Raw genomic sequence first — 10,211 nt, forward strand, 5'->3', positions numbered from 1 at the left:
GAAGTTAAAGTTGTTTCCTGCAACTCTCAAGGACACAACGCTCTGTTGGTTCAGGGGACTAGGAGGAAACACTATATCTTCTTAGGAGCAAATCAAGAGAGTGTTCTTGTCAAAATATCCGGAATATTGTAAAACTAGAGATATTCAAGATGAAATCTTTATTATTATGCAAAATGATGATGAGACTCTAGAGGACTACTTGGAGAGATTCCTGTATATCCTCCAAAGTTCAAAGCAAAAATTTGATCTAAGTACCATTAGAACCTTGTTCTTACATGGGCTTATTGATGATGCTAGGAATAATTTAAATCTGTTAGGACAAGGGGATATTGCTCAAAAATATTTTGATCAAATTTGTGACTTGTGCAGGAAATTCTCAAGGAACCAATATAGATCCAGTAAAGGAATTCAAAATAGAAACAAGAAAATCGAATCTACTGATGCTATGATTATTGGATTAGAAAACAAAATGGACAATATGAAAATTGAAATAATGAATATTGTTAGTTAAAAATAGACTCTTTGAAGTTTCAGCAAAAAATTGCATAGGAACAAGAGTCATTGTCTATTTTTTGTTCAAAATGTAGAAGAGAGCATCTTTCAAGAGAATGTCCTCTCGATATTAAAGAAACTAATAAATGTGCAATTTGTGCAAAGAACCATGCAACAAAAAAATGTCCCTCCATACCTGGGTTGAAATTTGTACTTGAGGGAGGACAACCTAAAGCCGAATCACTGCATGCTATGGGAGCATGAAGAAATTGGCCTCAGGTAAGTGCACATATGGCTCCTGAACCTCCACTGCATTTTTTTGGTTATAATGCACGTTCATATTCCTATCCTAACAGTAGTCACTCTCAACATTGGCAGCATGGGAACCAATATTAATATGGAAAACCCTCCCAATCTTAGCAACAAGGACAGAGAGGGCCAAACCATTCACACCATTCACATCATTCCTATCCTGAACCTATGTAGTCATAACCTCCTACATATGCACCTTACCCAATGCCACAACCATCATTACCTCAGTTGAGTCAACCAATGCCACCATTACCTTTACCTCTACTGTTTCAACCTTCTCAGCTACCTGCTCAACCTTTACCCAACCCCAATAAAAAAGAAGTACAAATGATCCATTCTATGAACCCTCTTTCTTCATCTAGATATTAATCTATTCCTGTTGGAGTCAATGACCTCCAATTGAGATCAGGGAAGATAGTAACCTTAGAAAATCAAAAGAAGCCTGTGGTGATTATCAATGAGAAAGGAGAGGAGGAAACTCTTAACCATTCTGAAAAAGATGGCACCATTCAGCCTATCCCTGTACCTTTTGAGCCCTTTCCATTTTCTTCCAACTGACCTCCCTATCTAGAGAGGTTAGTTGTGGAGAAGAAAGACCCCATTCCTGAGTCTAGCCTGGCTTCTGAGCTTAACAACCTTTTCATAAGGGTACCTTTGCTCCAAGGTATTAAAGAGATCCCCATCTGGACAAAAATCATTAGGTAACTCTGTCTCAAGAAGCCATGAAGGAGAAGATTAGAACCTCAAACTATTCAATTTCTTAGTAGAGAAGAAAAGTTAATGACGAGGTGTATGCACATGGAGAAATATACCAACCACGGAAACCCTGTTGTCTCTGTTCAGATAGGTGATTTCCTTGTCTCCAATGTAATTATAGACTTGGGGGTAGCCATTAATGCTATGACCAAGCAAACCATGGATCAACTTGGATTGGTCCATATTCGTCCTACTCCCACTGTGATTGAACAATAGATAGATCTAAAATCAAGCCGGAAGGGGTGTTGGATGATGTGGTCATTTCCCTAGACTCTTGGGAATATCCCACAGATTTCATTGTGCTTCAGCCAAATAATCTTGTGGGAGGACATCCCTTGATCTTGGGATGACCATGGATTGCCACGGCTGATGCTTATATCGGATGTCATTCTGGTGACATGTATATTTCCCATGGAGATTCCAGGAAGAAGGTCACCTTATATCCACCCGCTAGATCCATTCAGGAGCTTCGAGACACTTTATGGTTAGACTATAGTAGTGATGAGGAGACTCAACCTATTTCCTTGATACATCAGAATGTTGAGTTATCGCAGGAGGGTGAGATTCAAGACTTCCTGAACAATCTAGACACCATGCCCAATTTTGAGTCATTGAATCATATTTTTAGTCTATATTTTCAGGAAAGTTATGACTCTCTACCTCCCTCGCCACCATATCTAGTGACACCTCTGTGTACTCTTGAGCCTGATACCACTCTTGTTGAGATTAGTCTAGGTAAATACTTGCATATCAGTTCAGACTTGAGTTATTCCCAGCAAGAGTAGCTTGTGAATTTGTTGCGAAAACATCTTGATGCCTTTGCATGGGGCTATGAAGATATGAAAGGCATCCCTCCTGAAACTTGTACACACCATATCTATATTCAAGATGGAGCCCGACCTCTGACAACCCCAAAGGCAAATGAACCTGGCTCTAAGAGATGTTGTAAAGGAAGAATTGCAAAAAGTCTTAGATGCTGATTTTATCCATCCTATTTATGATAGCCAGTGGGTCTCTCCATTGGTATTAGTCCCGAAAAAAGATGGGAGATGGTGCATTTGTATTGACTATATAGAATTGAACAAAGCCACTCTCAAATATTACTTCCCCCTTCCTTTTATTGATCAGGTACTCGATACCCTTGCTGGAAAGAAGTACTTTTCTTTTCTAGACGGCTTTAGCGGGTATAACTAGATACGGATTGCACCCGAGGATCAAGACAAAACCACTTTTACATGTCCATGGGGTAAATTTTCTTACCGAGTGCTTCCCTTTGGGCTATGTAATGCCTCGGCTACCTTTCAAAGGGCATTCTTGGCTATTTTTGCTGACCTTGAGTGTGTAGAAATCTATATGGATGACTTTTCTATGTTTGGTGACTCATTTCAGGAAGCCCTCAAGAATATAGAAAAAGTGGTTCTTCGCTGTCAAGAAAATCATCTCGCCTTGAGTGATAAAAAATTCTGATTAATGTTCAAGGCAGGGGTGGTTCTTGGCCATCTTATTTCTGAAAAAGGTATCCAGGTTGACCCTGCAAAAATAGAAATTATTTTGAGTCTCCATATACCCAAAACTCAAAGGGAAGTGAGAGGTTTTCTAGGACATGTGGGCTACTATAGGAGATTCATTGAGAATTTCTCAAGGATATCTATGCCCCTTTTCCAACTTTTGGCTAAGGATAGTGAGTTTTCTTGGTCCACAGCTTGCCAACAGTCCTTTGAGACATTGAAGGAAAAACTAGTCTAGGCACCAGTTTTGAGAGGACCAAACTAGTCCCTGCCATTTCATATTTCCTTTGATGCCTCAGATACTACTATTGGCACAACTTTAGGACAAGAAGAAGAAAAACAATCTTATGCTATTTATTTCATTAGTAAAAACTTGTCACCCGCTGAACTAAATTATACGGTTACTGAGAAAGAGTTTTTAGCTGTAATTTTTTCCATTAATAAATTCAGACATTATATTACAGGATATGAAGTCTTTGTACATACTAACCATTCCGCAATAAGATATTTGATGAATAAACCATTAACTAGTGGTAGGGTGACTAGGTGGTTATTATTGTTACAGGAATTTAATATTACCATTATTGATAGACCAGGAAAATCGAATGTAGTAGTAGATTATCTTTCAAGATTAAATAATCTTGGTGAAGCAATTCCTGTTGATGATGATTTTCCTAATGAACATCTTTTTGTTGTGTCAACAAAATCCCCATGGTTTTCTGACATAGCTAACTATTTAGTCACTGGAAAATTACCACCTCACTTATCCACTTGTGAAAAGCAGAATATCATACAGAAAAGTGCTGCATATTCCTGGATTCAAGGAGACCTCTTTTACACCGGAGCATATCTCATTATCCGTAGATGTGTAAGAGAGGAAGAAGTGTTTGATATTTTAAAATCTACCCATGATGAACCTTGCGGGGGTCACTTCGCCGATAAGTGGACTGCATACAAAGTGTTACGAGCTGGCTATTTTTGGCCTTCCTTGTTTAAGGATGCCAAACAATATGTCAAGTGGTGTGATAGCTGTCAGCGAGTTGGCCAGCCTAATCAAACCAATGAAATGCCTTTATGTCCTCAAGTTATGATTGAGCCTTTTGAAAAATGGGCCATTGATTTTGTAGGACCAATAAATCCAACATCATTAAATAAAAAGCATATTTTGGTTTGTACATATTTTGTTACAAAATGGGTAGAAGCTAAAGTTGTTTCTTTTGTTACTGAAAGAGTTGTTGTTGATTTTCTTTTTACTGAAATCTTTACTAGATTTGGTGTGCCTAGAGAAATTGTTTCTGACAATGGACCATAGTTTATTTCTAATCTGGTACAGGGTGTGATGGAGTAGTACAAAATACAGCATAGGAAATCTACACCGTATCACCCACAAGAAAATGGTCACGTGGAGTCCACAAATAAGGTGATTGAGTCCATCCTCTCAAAGGTGGTAAATATTCACAAAAAGGATTGGGCTGACAAATTACCAGAAGCATTGTGGGCATACAAAACCACTTGGAGAAACATCACAAGACACACATGATATGAGCTAGTGTATGGAATGCATGTTGGGAAGAACTAAAAGTCATTCCATGTGTTTCCTCTAAGTGTCTTGCTCGCTTTCGCTTGTTGGATCAATTATCGTCTTTTGGCATGTTTGGTTGTTATGTCATGTTTGCAAACCTTTCTGGTGACCTTGAAGGTTGGTCTTTGTGTATACTAGTTATCCTAGCCATGTAAACAACTTTCTCACTCATACAAAAATTCTTGAGCACTATCGCACAAGTGTCATCATGATCATCCTAAAGTCTATATCAAGTGTCACACTTATCGTTTCTTGTCATGAGGAAGTCACTCAGAGGGTAACGATTTGCTAGTTTTTCCAATGGTCTGTGGTTTTCATGTTGTTGAAGTATGCTAAGTGTGTGATCACATTTTGAGTTCATCACGAGTCCATATTTTCCCTCACACTTAACCATTTTTATAAATCTTACCAACCGAGCAACTTAGCTTCACTGGGCCCCAACTAAGTTGCGCACTGTGTAGTTTGAACCCTCAATGATGTGAACTTGCTTACTAGAATTCTATAGTTCACTGTCACTTTCCTCCAGGGCAGTTGCACTATGTAATTCCAGAGTTCAGCAACCTTCCTTGACTCCTATAATTGTGCAGCAATTTCTTCTAGTTTGACTGGAACTGCACATTTCACACTTTCATTCCTCAAGCTTTTCCCTTTCTTATTGGAATTCCAGAGTTTGTAGAGAGCCTAGCCTCCCCTAGCATATAGAACTACGTAGAGGTGTCCCTAAGTGTCCTCCCTCAGTTGGAGCTCACTGTCCTCAAGAACTGCGTAGTTTTGGCTTCCAAGCCTCTTTGTTGCCCAGTCCTCCTTGCCTTTGAAAACTGCGCAAAACTGACCTCCTTTGGCCTTACCTTGCACCAGCCACTGCTGACTTGAACTGTGAAATCTTGTCTCCCAGTGGCCACTGCACAATTTTTCTCCTTAGGGAGGACTGTGCTCAAAAGTTCCTCAATCAAGCTTGAGTTGCGCTCTGTGTAGTCTCAGTGATCAAGCTCTCTCCCTGCCAATTGGAACTGCACAATGCGCAGTCACTAAGCCCTGTCTCCCAGCCTGTGACTTGTCCCAAGCTTAGTCCATGAATGATAATGCACCATCTTAGAGTAGGGAGTTTTCAGATTAATGTTGTCCCTTCATGAGTGAATTGTAGGAATAGGTACACTCTCAAGTCATGCCGAGATGATGAAGAAGGAAAAGTAGGAGGGAAGCATGCTTAGAGACTCAGTTTCCACTGGACAAGAAAAGGATCTTATCAAGAACAAGGGAACACATGCATGCAACTACCTCTCAAGACCAAATATCATTGAAGACAAGCTATGCAGAGGAGAATAGAAAGCACATCGAAGAACACATATATCACTTAGCAACAACAACGACTTGACATTGCCACTTCAACAAGCTAGTCCAAGTCAACAATGTTAGGCAATTCATGTCATGAGTTGTCAAAGGCCACATCACTATTATGAGCCATGTCTATTGTAAATCGAATTTAATGTAAAGTGGAAGTCTAATGGACACACATGAATATGAAGAGTCATGTCAGTTGAAAAGTCATAGGAAGTTGAACAGTCACGAGGGTAGTCAAAGAGTCACAAGGGTCAAGCATCACCCCTTGTTTATATATACCCCACTCATTGTATGAGCAGTGGAATTTTCACCTTAGCTCCTCTCACAAAGAAAAGAGAGTTCAGTTAGTTATTTGAGGAGCAAGGAGTGGCTCCAATGTCCCACTACAAGGGCTAGTGATGTATGACGTAAATATGTGTCTTGGAACCTTTTCTTAATTACATAAGAATTTTTAGGCCAACACGTTTCAATGCATGACTTATGGATATTTGTAAGACTATTCTGTAAGCATTTGTATTTCATGTTCGTTTTCACATGTACTAAGATAGTTGAACTATTTCGGTTGTTTTATTGCTTATCTTGTTGGGAATGTGTTTTAATGGTTGCTACTTCTGTCTCATCCTTGTGAAATATTCCACATGATACTAGATAGACCTTTCCGTAGTCATCATTTGTAACAAATTTCACATCTGATGTGGACTACTTCGCTTGATGGTAGACAGACCTTTCCATGTTCATTGGTTGTAACAATTGTCGCATCATGCTGTGGACTATTCTATTGGATGTTGGCTAGGCATTTTTGGTTCACATGTGTCTATTCTTGAGTGGTATTATTACCTCACACTTAGAGGCTCAATTTTCTCCCCCTTTTTTAGTAAGAGAGCCTTGACACATTTGCATTACACACTCACCTTGTTGTTCGAAGATACCATTTCATCACTCTCTTGTGATGACAACTAGATCCAAGGCACATCTTTGAGGATTTGGTAAATGGGCCTTTATACCGGATGGGACTCCTACATCAAACAATGTGATTTCTAACTGGGACTTCATAGTGGGGATATCCCTTTGGTTGATGGATTTCCAGCACCATCAACAAGTTCGTGAAAAATATTCTAAAGGATTCATTCGAAGGATGAGCATATAGTTAAAGCATATTTTATCCTCTTCAAGTTCATGTAAAAATAAAGAGGCACTTGCCAAAAATGTTGGGGGAAATTTGGGAAGGGAATTTGTAAAAAAAGTTATATACCTTGGCAACAAGTTTCTCCTAAACATGACACCCCTTTCACTCCTTTTGTTAAGGTTGGTAAATCCACTTCTCTATTACTGATCATTTTCCGTGAAAAGTATTACACCTCGGTCTCTGATCCCTTTTGCGTGAGTGTTTCCAATATAGTTGTCATGTCACAAATATGTTCAAGAGAATTTCAACCTCAGTTAACTTGTTTTATAGTACTTTAAAGCCTTATATCACATCATCCATCCCTGAGTGAATCCCAAATCACTTTTCTCTATTCTACCTCAAGTATTGATACTTGTTTTGTGTCGTTGAAGGGGGATACCTCAAGGCCTTTATACAATGAATCATATCCTATCTAATTCAAAACATTAGCTAAGAATATGAGTTAGAAAAATTTCAGTACCTTGGAAGTTACATGTCTTACTGGAAAGTTTCCTCGCCTTCAATGGTAGGTATCATTGGCCTTTCATTAATTAGTTTCTACCATGGTTATATTTGTACTATGGATAGATAGAGATGAAGACCCTAGATATTGTTTGTATATCCTAGTTGCAATGTAGTTTGAATATTTATAATTTTTGCATATATATATGATGTTTGTTTGGTGGCTATGATCCTTTTGAATCATGTAGACATGGATCCACAATGTATTTATGGTGGCCATAATATTTCTTAGTTGACATGGACCTTTGCTTTCCCATTGTTTGTTATGAAACCAGCTCACAAAAACATAGAAAAGATAGATCAACGACTTAGAAACCATCCTCTTCAAGGGGCGACCTGCTTTACATTACACAAATGAACAATTCTTGGATGATACAAATGACAAGACCTCCTTTATATATATAGGAGACTAAGGGGTCATAATATAATCAGAGCCGACATAACAATAATAATGTAAGGGCACAATAATAACAATAGTGGGCTTCTATGGGGCACAATAATAACAATATGGGGACTACATGGGCACAACAATATAATAAGGGGGTTGTACTAATAACAATAAGGGGTTACACTAGTAGTATAGGGACCTAACATGCCCCTCTCCAAAAAGTGTTGTCCTCAATGCTTGAGTAGTTCTTGATGCTTCTGTATAAAATTCTTGTCCTCCCATGTGGAATCTTTAGCGGGTAAGTTCTTCCACTTAATGAGATACTCTGAAATTGATTGATTTTGTAGCTGTCGGGTTCTTGTTTCTGTGATTTCTCTAGGTTCCAATATGATTTTTCCTTCCTCGTCAAGTTCTCGCAATATTGTCTGAATTGGTATCTTCTGCAACTCTTGAATGAGTGGCCACACTTCTTTTTCCTTCTTTCATTCATCCCTTTCTTCGTTTATCGAATCTAGTTGGATAATAGAAATAACACAAAACAATGCTTCCACATCCTCATCCTTTCTTGAGAGTGCATCTGCAACAAAATTTTTCTTCCCTTTTTTGTAGATGATTTCAAAGTCATAACCCAACATATTTTTGACCCATTTTTTCTATTCTTCTAAAGATAATCTTTGTTCTAAAAAGTATTTAAGACTATCATGATCAATTTTTACCTTGAAGTGTCTTCCCATTAGGTAAGGTCGCCATTTCTTAAGTGCATGTAATATTTCCAACATTTCCTTCTCATAAATAGATTTCTTGAGATGTAGCCGTAAAAATAACAAATCGCCTACATCAAAACTTCTTTCACTATGATGTTGATCTGCCTATTGTTTCATTCGATTCTGCACCAAAGTGGCGTTATCCTTTAAAATTTGGAGAACTTGTTGTTGATGCTCGATGTGATCTTTCACTGCTTGAATATTTTTCTTCTTGACGTGTCCTTCTATCTTGAGAGTTTGAGGAGTGGCAATTTCTTCCAATGCATTACAAGATATGGTCAGATTCATTTCTTAATGCTCGATGTGATCTTTCACTTCTTGAACATTTTTCTTATTGATATGTCCTTCTATATTGATAGTTTTAGGAGTGGTAATTTTGACTAGTGCATTACAAGATATGGTCGGATTCATTTCTTCTTTATCGATGTGATCTTTCACTTCTTGAACCTTTTTCTTCTTGATATGTCCTTCTATGTTGAGAGTTTGAGGAGTGGTAATTCTTGCCAATGCTTTACAAGATATGGTCAGATTCATTTCTTCTTTCTCTAGGGTTGGTTCCTAGTGTATATCCTCTTCTTTTGATGTTTCTTGATCCTTTTCTTCCTCCTCTTCACAATCAATGTAAAATAATTTCTTCTCGACACACTTATAACCTTTAATGTATTTGTTATCACAATTGTAACAAAGTCCTTTTGCTCTTTTTTCTTCCAATTGTTGTGGTGTCAACCTTGTAGGTTGTGGAAGGCTAGGAGAAACAACACTTCCATCTTTATAGTTGTGAGGGGTACAATTCCTTGTTGCCATAATTTTTCTTTCCACTTTTCTTGCCAACCTGAATGCATTCTCCAATAAATTAGGTTCCCAAAGACAAACCTCATGTTGAATGTTATCCTTTAAAGTCCCTATGGAGACATCAATCCTCTGCTTCTTTGGAATATTCTTTTCCCTTATATTCAATTTTTGAAAGTCGTCAATGTGCTCTGTCATTGAACACTTTTGTTTGAGATTTATCAATTGGCTAAAGAAGGTGTTTCTCTTTGTATCCTCATAATATGCTATCATTTCCTCCGTGAAAATTGACCACATAATAAGTGGTTTACGAGAGCAAAGCCCTTTATACCATAAAAATTGATCTGGTTCTAAATATGAAGATGTTGTAGAAAATCTGATGGTAGGCTAACCTGATAATGCAATATAAATCAAAGCAGAATACTATAACCTACTTCTACTATCAATTTGCAGAAGCTTAAAGATCAAGATGAACAATATAACCAGAAGAAGAAGAATCAATGCACAATACACATGAAAATACTTTTGGGAAAATCCTTAGATAAAACCCCCACAATATTGTATTATCATACATGGAAATACATAGGAATTA

The sequence above is a fragment of the Pinus tabuliformis genome, chromosome 5_1 (assembly GCF_031772625.1).
Source record: "Pinus tabuliformis cultivar Carrire ecotype Pingquan chromosome 5_1, CPIR1, whole genome shotgun sequence".
NCBI lineage: Eukaryota > Viridiplantae > Streptophyta > Pinopsida > Pinales > Pinaceae > Pinus > Pinus tabuliformis.